This window comes from Sapajus apella, unplaced genomic scaffold, assembly GCF_009761245.1.
Source record: "Sapajus apella isolate SASKATOON/1434 unplaced genomic scaffold, GSC_monkey_1.0 scaffold277, whole genome shotgun sequence".
Classification (NCBI taxonomy): domain Eukaryota; kingdom Metazoa; phylum Chordata; class Mammalia; order Primates; family Cebidae; genus Sapajus; species Sapajus apella.
This window is the reverse complement of record NW_022437217.1, coordinates 76,469-86,334: the sequence shown is the minus strand read 5'-3', so window position 1 is coordinate 86,334 and position 9,866 is coordinate 76,469. Positions and strand designations below refer to the sequence as shown.

Genomic DNA, 9,866 nt, shown 5'->3' with positions numbered 1-9,866 from the left:
CTTGATCTCTTGACCTCGTGATCCACCCGCCTTGGCCTCCCAAAGTGCTGGGATTATAGGCCTGAGCCACCATGCCTGGCCAACAATTTTTTAAAAGGACCATATGACTGGGTGCGTGGCTCACTCCTGTAATCCCAGAACTTTGGGACGTGAGGCAGGTGGGTCACCTGAGGTCAGGAGTTCGAGACCAGCCTGGCCAACATGCAAAATCCCTTTCTACTAAAAATACAGCCGGGCGTGGTGGTGTGCACCTGTAATCTTAGCTGCTTGGGAGGCTGAGGCAGTGGAATCACTGGGAGTGACTGCTGGAGAGGGTACCAGAGTGGGTCCACGAAGGCCACTGGTATCAGGGCAGGGGCCGGAATGGGAGGCAGCAGGGGTCTGGACATCCTCACAGGGCAGACCTTGGGAAGAGCTCTGTGTGGGTTTGGTAAAAATGGTGGGATTGCGGGCAGCCATTGCGGTCGTGGTGGTTGGTTGAGCATGGGTGACTCCACTGACCAGACGCCCACTGGCCGCTCGGTGGGCACAGCCAAGGCGAACACATCCTTCCACCTTCAGTCCCGGCCCCGCGAGGCCCTCTAGTGGACCAAGCCCTTATGCACAGCCCCTCGCCCCCGCGCAGGCGCCTTTAACTCCCGCGCGCCTCCTGCCCCTTAGCAACCCTCAGGCATCGTTGGGCCGGCAGTAGCCAATGAGACAGGAGCTGCGAGCACACGGACCAATCGGCGGCGGCGACAGTGCGGAATGAGGTTGCCTGGAGGCGGGACAGGGCGGCGTGCCAGCCTTGCCGCTCTAGTGAGGGCAGCGAAGAGTCTGTAGGTCGTGGTGGGCGCTTCTTCGAGGCAGGCATGGAGTCTTCCAGCGATGACAGGTCAGATAGGGCCGTGGCAGGTCTCCTGAGTGAGGCGGAGGGGTGAAGCCAGAAGGCTGAGGTCCTCTCAGGGAGTCCTGTGGAGAGAGGGCAGGACTCGGGATTTGGTGACCCAGGGAGGGACTCGCGTGTGGGGGCCCCTTTCTCAAGTGGAGCCGCGTCTCTACAGCCCGCGCCGTGGGCAGAGACCTTGGTTCAGGTCCCTGCTTAGGAGCTTCTGTAGTTTTCGTGTCGGGCTCCCTCAGCCCCTCTGGGCCTCGGGTTTCTCTTGGGGGAGGCGCGCTGGCCCCACTCCGCTTATAGGCCCGATGGTGTCACAGACAAGAGGGGGACCCAGCCCTTCCCAGGAGGCAGAGCGGGAGATTGTGGGTGTCGTTTAGTAACTTGTTCTGACACCGCTGCTTTGGACGGGTAATGCTGAATTTTATTTTTAGTAGAGAACGGTTTTCACCATGTTGACCAGGATGGTTTTGATCTCTCGACCTCATGATCCACCCCCTATTCCACGTGCTGGAATTATATGCGTGAGCCACCGCACCCGGCCCCCAACCCCCATTTCTAAAAAAAAAAAAAAAAAAAAAAAAAAAAATTGGCCGTGCGCGGTGCTGTAATCCCAGCACTTTGGGAGGCTGAGATGGGCTGATTGCCTGAGCTTAGGAGCTTGAGACCAGCCTGGGCAACACGGTGAAACCCTGTCTCTACTAAAGTACAAAAAAAATTAGCCGGGCGTGGTGGTGCGTGCCTATTGTCCCAGCTACTCGGGAGGCTGAGGCAAGAGAATTGCTTGAAACCGGAAAATGGAATTTGCCGGGATCGTGCCACTGCACTCCAGCTTGGCGATAGAGCGAGACTCTATCTCAAGAAAAAAAAATTTCCTGTGATGTGTAGAAAATAAAGCTGTAACAAGAAAACAAGAAATATTTATTATTTTTTATTTTTATAGAGACTGGGTTTCTTCATGTTGGTCAGGCTGGGCTCCAACTCCTGATTTCAGGTGATCTGCCTGCCTCGGCCTCCCAAAGGGTTAGAAATTACAGGCGTGAACCACAACACCTGGCCTGATATATTTTTGAAATATGCTTCTGGAAAAATAAAGTTATTACTATTTAGCTTTGTAGGAAGAAACTTCAATACATCTACAAGGTAAGTATTATAATCTCATTTTACAGAGAGATATGAAACTCATATGAAAGGAGTTCACCTCCTTTCTCCCCAAATTCATTTAGAGCATCTGTGAGTTTAATATCTCTCTGTAAAATGAGATTATAGTGCCTACTTTTAAAGGTTATTGTGAGAATTAAACAGCAGATATTTAATGTAATCCCTGGCATGCAGTAGTAAGTATTCACTAAGGGGAACTGTACTTAAGTGCAACTAGCCGAGTGACAACATATTTTAACAGTGTTTCAGTAACAATACGACTTTTGGCTTTCAAAGATTTTTTTTTTTTTTTGAAACGGAGTCTTGCTCTGTTGCCAGGCTGGAGTGTAGTGGCACATTTTCAGCTCATGGTAACCTCCGCTTCCCGGGTTCAAGCAATTCTCCCTGCCTCAGCTTCCCGAGTAGCCAGGATTACAGGTGCCTGCCACCATGCCTGGCTAATTTTTGTATTTTTAGTAGAGATGGGTTTTCGCTATGTTGGCCAGAGTGGTCTCAAACTCCTGAGCTCAGGTGATGCACCCGCCTCGGCCTCCCAAAGTGCTGGGGTTACAGGCATGAGCCACCACACCCAGCCTAAAGATTTTTTTAATACAGGGGGAGTTCTTAGAAATGTCTGGGTTTCCAGCATTCGAAAGATTATGCAGAAGTTTTTGAAAGGTGGTAAAATATTATGATGAAATCATTAGTCTTCTCACTGAAGTGAAGCTTAAGGTAATACATTCATTTGTAGTATTAAAAAGTATTGAACGCCGGGTGCAGTGGCTCACGCCTGTAATCCCAGCACTTTGGGAGGCTGAGGTGGGCAGATCACGAGGTCAAGAGATCAAGACCATCCTGGCCAACATGGTAAAACCCATCTCTACTAAAAATACAAAAATTAGCTGGGCTTGGTGGCATGCGCCTGTAGTCTCAGATACTTGGGAGGCTGAGGCAGGAGAATAGCTTGAACCCGGGAGGCGGAGATTGCAGTGAGCCGAGATTGTGCCGCTGTACTCCAGTCTGGCAACAGAGTGAGACTCTGCCTCAAAAACAAAAATAATCTTCCCAAGCATGGTGATTTATGCCTATAATCCTAGCACTTAGGGAGGCTGAGGCAGGAGGAAGAAGATAGCCTGAGGCCAGTAGCTCAAGACCAGTATGGGCAACATAGTGAGACTCTGTGTCTGTCTGTTGGTCCATCGTGCTCATTCGTGTTCTCTCTCTGTCAAGAAACAGGATCTTGCTATAATGCCCAGGCTAGTCTTGAACTCGGGCCTCAAAGGATTCTCCCACCTCGGCCTCCCAAAATGCTGGACAGGCATGAGCCACTATGCCTGGCCCGAGACCCTGTCTCTTTAAAAAAAAAAAAAAAAAAAATCTAGGCTGCCATGGTGGCTCATGCCTGTAATCCCAGCACTTTGGAAGACCAAGGCCGGTGGATCACCTGAGGTTAGGGGTTCAAGGCCAACCTGACCAACATGGTAAAACCCATCTCTACTAAAAATACAAAATTAGCTGGGTACAGTGGCACATGCCTGTGATCCCAGCTATTTGGGAGGCAGAGACACTAGAATCGCTTGAATCTGGAGGCGAAGGTTGTAGTGAGCCAGGATGGTGCCATTGCACTCCAGTCTGGGCAACAAGAGAGGAAACTCTGCCTCAAAAAAAAAAAAATGATAGCAGTTGCAGTTTGAATGCTTACCATGAGCCAAGTTTCATTTAATCTTCACAATTACCTTGTGAGCTAAGTGTCAGTTCCTCACTTTGTAAATTAGGAAACTTGAGGCTTTACTAGGTTAAGTTGCACTGGGAACTGTGCTCTAACCACACAGTACACATCTCTAAATGGGGACTTAGGCCAGGCGTGGTGGCTCATGCCTGTAATCCCAGCACTTCGGGAGGCTGAGGCGGGCGGATCACGAGGTCAAGAGATCAAGACCATCCTGGCCAACATGGTGAAACCCTGTCTCTACTAAAAATACAAAAATTAGCCAGGCTTGGTGACATGTGCCTGTAGTCCCAGCTACTCGGGAGGCCGAGGAGAAAGAATTGCTTAAACCCAGGAGGCGGAGGTTGCAGTGAGCCGAGATGGCACCACTGCACTCCAGCCGGGCAATCCCATCTCAAAAAAGGAAAAAAAAATGGGGACTTACAATTAGTTTGAACTAATATAGGCCAAGCCAGGGGTCAGCTAACCTTTTCTTTTTCTTTTTTTTTTTTTTCAGTCAGGGGTCTTGCTTTGTTGCCCAAGCTGGTCTTAAATTCCTAGACTTGAGCCATCTCCCCACTTTAGCCTCCCTAGCAGCAGGGACTATAGGCATGCACCATGCCCCACCACCCCTGGCCAATAGTCCTTTTCTGTAAAGATCTGGACCAAATATTTTTGGTTTTGTGGGCCATACAGTCTCTATCCCAGTTACTTATTACTCAGTTTGGTCGTTGTAACACAAAAGTAGCTATAGATAATAGGTAAGTGAATGAATGTGTCTGTTTCAATAAGAATTTATAGACACTGGAATTTGAAGATGTTTTTCTTTTTTTATTCATTACTTTCTACACAGTGATAATTTTTTTTTTGAGACAGGGTTTCACTGTGTTGTCCAAGCTGAGTGCAGTGGTGCAATCAGCCCACAACAACCTCAAACTCCTGGGTTCAAGCAATCCTCTTGCCTCAGCCTCCTGAGTAGCTGGTACTACAGGTGTGCACCACCACGCCCAGCTAATTCTTAAACTTTTCGTAGAGACAGGGTCTCACTATGTTGCTCAGGCTGGTCTCAAACTCCTAGCCTCAAGCATTCTGCCCACTTAGGCCTCCCAAAGTGCTAAGATGACAGGCATGAGTCACTGCACCTTGTTAGAATTTGAATTTAATATAATTTTTACATGTCTCAAAATATTTTTCTTCAGATATTTTTATCCTTTTAAAAATGTGAAATTCATAGGCCGGTCTTGATGGCTCACACCTGTAATCCCAGCACTTTGGGAGGTCGAGGTGGGGCAGATCACCTGAGGTCAGGAGTTCGAGACAAGCCTGACCAACATGACAAAACCCAGTCTCTACTGAAAATACAAAATTAGCCAGTGTGGTGGTGCATGCCTGTAATCCCAGCTACTCAGGAGGCTGAGGCAGGAGGATTGCTTTAACATGGGAGACAGAGGTTTTGGTGATCCCAGATCACACCATTGCACTCCCGCTTGGGCGACAAGAGCAAACTCCATCTCAAAACATAACAAAAAATGTGGAATTCATTCTTAGCTTACAGACAATATAAAAACTGACAATAGGCCAGGCTGTAGTTTGCCACCCCTGTGCTAAATCATAAAAGTATTTTTTTCCTGGAAGGTCATAGTTACTCAAACTATGAATATTACTTAAGAGAGCAGTGAGAGTTATTTTTATATTAAAATGGAACCTGTTCCATTATGAAATAAAACCCAGAATTTAATTTTCAAGATAAAACTTGGAGATGGGCACGGTGGCTCACACCTGTAATTGCAGCATGATTGGGAGGTTGACGCGGGCGAATCACCTGAGGTCAGGAGTTCGAGACTAGCGTGGCCAACATGGTGAAACCCCATCTCTACTAAAAATACAAAAAAAAAAATAGAGGGGCATGGTGGCACATGCCTGTGGTCCCAGCTACTGGGGAGGCTAAGGCAGGAGAATCGCTTGAACCTGGGAGGAGCAGGTTGTAGTGAGCCAAGATAGTGCCATCGCATTCCATCCTGGGTGACTGAACGAGACTCCATCTCAAGAAAAAAAACAAACAAAAAAAAAAACTTGGGCTCTAAAAATGTATTGTTCTGTAGATGGTCTCTGGACTATACTTTCCTCCTTTCTCCCCAATTTTGTTTAGAGCATAAAAGCACTTTCTTAGACTGTTAGAAGCACTTGGATTGGAAATGTTTCCTGTATAACGGTAACCTGTATAAACATCAATTTGTCAATAACAGATTATTAGCGCTAAATTTAAATGTCCATAAACTGAAAGGGAATAATGATTGGTGACTGGATCTATGAAATTACAAAAATAAAGCCTAAGGGGAGCGGTAAGCTTTCCTCTTCTGCTACCCTTGTCAGCGGATGTCCTGATATAATTAATAAAATACCCTTTTTTTAATTAAAAAACATCTGTTTTGAATAATACTTTTGTTTTTTAACACCCTACCTTTGAGGTAACTATTGTGGATAGTTTGTATATATCCTTCTGCAATTCTTCTATTCCTGTAGATACCACAGATAACTTTTTTTTTCCGCTTACAGTTATTTTATTTTTATTTATTTATTTTTCAAGAGTGTCTTACTCTCTTACCCAGGCTGGAGTTTGGTGGTATCATGATAGCTCAACCTCCTGGGCTCAAACAATCCTCCCAACTCAGCCTTCCAAGTAGCTGGGACTAAAGGCATGCACCACCAAGCCCAGATAATTTTTATTTTATTTTTTTTTCTAGAGACGGTTTCACCATGTTGCCCAGGCTGGTGGTGAGCTCCTGGGCTCAAGTGATCCTCCCGCCTCCTAAAGTGCTTGAATTACAGGTGTGAATCACTGTGCCTGTCCATGTTGTGGTTTCAATATACATTTACCTGAAGACTAATCATATTGAATATCTTTTCATATGCTTATTGCCCATTCGTAAAAGTTATTTTGTGAATCTTTTGCCCTGCCTCTCCACCTTATTTCTAAGACAGGATCTCACTCCGTTCCCCAGGCTGGAGTGCAGTGGCACAATCATGACTTACTGGAGCCTTGACCTTCCTGGCTCAGACAATCTTTCTGCCTCATTTTCCCATGTATCTGGGACCACAGGATCACAGGATCATTCTACCACACACCTGGCTAATTTTTTTTTTTTTTTTTTTTTAGGTAGAGACAGGGCCTCCCTATGTGGCCTAGGCTTTTGCCCAATTTTTATTTTATTTTATTTTTTGAGACAGTCTTGCTCTGTTGCCCAGGCTGGAAGTACAGTCATGTAATCTCAGCTCACTGCAGCCTCTGCCTCCTGAGTTCAGTTGATTCTCCTGCCTCAGCCTCCAGAATAGCTGGGAAAACAGGCACACCCAACCATGCGCGGCTAATTTTTTGTATTTTCAGTAGAGATGGGATTTCACCATGTTGGCCAGGCTGATCTCCAACTCCAGGCCTCCCAAAGTGCTGAGATTACAGGTGTGAGCTACCATGCCTAGCTCTAAGTTTTAGTTAGGTTGTTTGTCTTAATTAATCTGTAAGACTTCTTTAGATTATACAATTTTTGTTGGATATATGTTTTGCAAATATTTTCCCTAGCTTGTGGCTTGCCTTCTAATTTTCATAACAGTATCTTTGCAGAACAAAAGTTTTTCATTTTGATGAAGTCTACCTTGCTGATTTTTAAGTATGTGAATTTAAGTAAAAGTCATAATTATCCCTACAATTTTTCTCCTGAAGGATATTAGTCAATCTTCAATTAAGCATGCATAACTAGATTTAAGAATAAAAAAATTGTTTTTTGTAACTGTTTTCTTGAGGTAAACTTTTTATTTCCTTCATCCTTCCTGTGTAATACCTTTACAATAATTCCTAGTCACACTTACTACATTTATTTATGATAGGTTAAGTGGAACTAAATTTTTGTAAATTATATTTATTTTAACTTCATGCAGCAGCTAATTCCTAAATATTTACAATTATGAATTTCTCCAAAATAAATTGCAAAGTTGTCTTCCTTATCAATGCACACTGGCACTTACTGCATTAATTTAATGAAAGAAGATAACTATATCTAATGTCTAAGTCCAAAGGAAGCCTTCACTCAAGTTACTATCGGGAAAAGCAACTGGTTGCTCAAGTCTTCATATTTGCAAGTCTTATCCTGCTGCTTTTCTGGCAAGGATGGTGTTTACTTTCTCCAGCACCACAGAAGGAGCCTGTTTAGCCTCCTGCATCACTGGCCAAATTGCAATTGAGTGCTGATTACAGCATGCTTATCTAGCGCAATGTAGGAAGCAGCAAGAAACACTGATTGTTTAGTGGTGATGGATTTTGTGTTACTAACAGCTCAAAAATTTACTCTTAACAGGCTGAGAGAAGTTGACAGGAATGTTGAGAGTGTTGCATAATCATAGATTCTCATGGGTCATTAATAACATTATTCAGCGCTTCAAAGTACTTGGCAGCATGGTCTGTTGAGTATAGCACTAGACTAGCAATGGAACAAGTAATGTTTTAAAGTAGGATCGAAGTTTCTCTGTTACTTACCTTGAGCAAATTTATTCATTATTCATACTGTCTTCATTCCCTAGAAATACTGTGTGAGCATAATTTAGGAGTTGGATTAAAGGGCAATGAGATTTTTTTTTGTTTTTTTGAGATGGAGTCTTGCTTTGTCACCCAGGCTGGAGTGTAATGGTGTGATCTCAGCTCTCTACAATCTTCACCTCTTGCATTCAAGCGATTTTCCTGCCTTAGCCTCTCAAGTAGCTGGGACTGCAGGCGTGGGCCACCATGCCTGGCTAATTTTTGTATTTTTAATAGAGATGGGGTTTCACCATGTTTGTCAGGCTGGTCTTGAACTCCTGACCTCAACTGATCTGCCCACACAGCCTCCCAAAGTGCTGAAATTATAGGTGTGAGGCACTGCACCCAGTAGTAGTGGTATTTTTAAGGGTAGTCAGTCCACAACTATGAAAAAAAATTACGAAAATGCACATATTCTTTTTTCCTTTTTTTATTTTGAAAAAATTTAAATTTGCTGAAAAGTCACAAGAAAGCACAGTTGATAAACCTATGCCCTTCACCTAGATTTATCACTAATGTTTTTTATAGCTGACTTTAAAAAATCTTTTTAGACTTACAGAAAAGTTGTGAAATATTACAGAATCCCTCTATACTTTTGACCAACTTTCTCCTAATGTTAACATCTTATATAGCCCTAGTTCCATTATTAAAATCAGGAAATTAATATAGAATCAGTATTGTTAACTAATTCGTATGCCTTATTCGAATTTTGTCAGTTTTCCACTAATGTCTCTTTTCAAGTCTAGGATTTTTTGGTGTCCATAAATGAAGGTGGGTAAGATGGGACACATTCTCAGAAAATTATCTTTGTGTATACTGTGCATTGGTGAGGCCTTGTAGATATCTTCAGTTAATTTTTATCTATCTATCTTATCTATATCTATTTGAGATGGAGTCTTGCTCTGTCACTCAGGCTGCCCTGCAGGGGTGCAATCACAGCTCACTGCACCCTCAAACTCTTGGGCTCAAGCACTCCTCCTACCTCAAACTTTTGCGTAGCTGGGACCACAGGCTTATGGTACCATGCCAAGCAGGTATCTTCAGTTTAGTCTTTACTGGTTAGTAACTGGAGAATAGTTCAAAAGAATGGTGCTCTGTCGGCATTCTCTGCCATGCTTGAGTGTTTCTGTGTTTCTTTAAGATGGATGTTTAGGGTTTCCCATTTATCCCAAGCAAATAGGAAATTTTCATTGAGAAAAATAAGAGGAAACATAGTTATTCCACTTTTTTTTTCCTGTAGGAATTCTTTCTGTTTTGTGTTGATTTACTAACCAGACTTGGTTATAGTTAGGCTTGCTATTCAATAACTAAGTTAAAATGAAGGAAAAGAGAACATTAACTCAGGCTGGGCTGGTGGCTTATACCTGTAATCCCAGCACTTTGGGAGGCCGAGGTGGCTGGATCACCTGAGGTCAAGAGTTCGAGACCAACCTGGCCACCATGCTGAAACGCCATCTCCACAGCTGGTGCCTATAATCCCAGCTACTCGGGAGGCTGACCCAGGAGAATTGCTTGAACCCGAGAGGTGGAGGTTGCAGTGAGCTAAGATCATGCATCTGCACTCCAGCCTGGGTGAC

At 44.2% G+C, this 9,866-nt stretch overlaps 1 protein-coding gene across 1 annotated transcript in view; it reads left to right on the top strand.

The window, feature by feature from the left end:
* The first annotated feature begins 681 nt into the window (after window positions 1–681).
* LOC116545492 (tubby-related protein 3-like) overlaps window positions 682–9,866 on the top strand; it is a 25,384-nt gene continuing 16,199 nt past the window's right edge. The window contains exon 1 of the transcript XR_004266329.1: window positions 682–874. The gene's annotated coding sequence lies outside the window, so the exon portion shown is untranslated. The remainder of the gene's footprint in view (window positions 875–9,866) is intronic.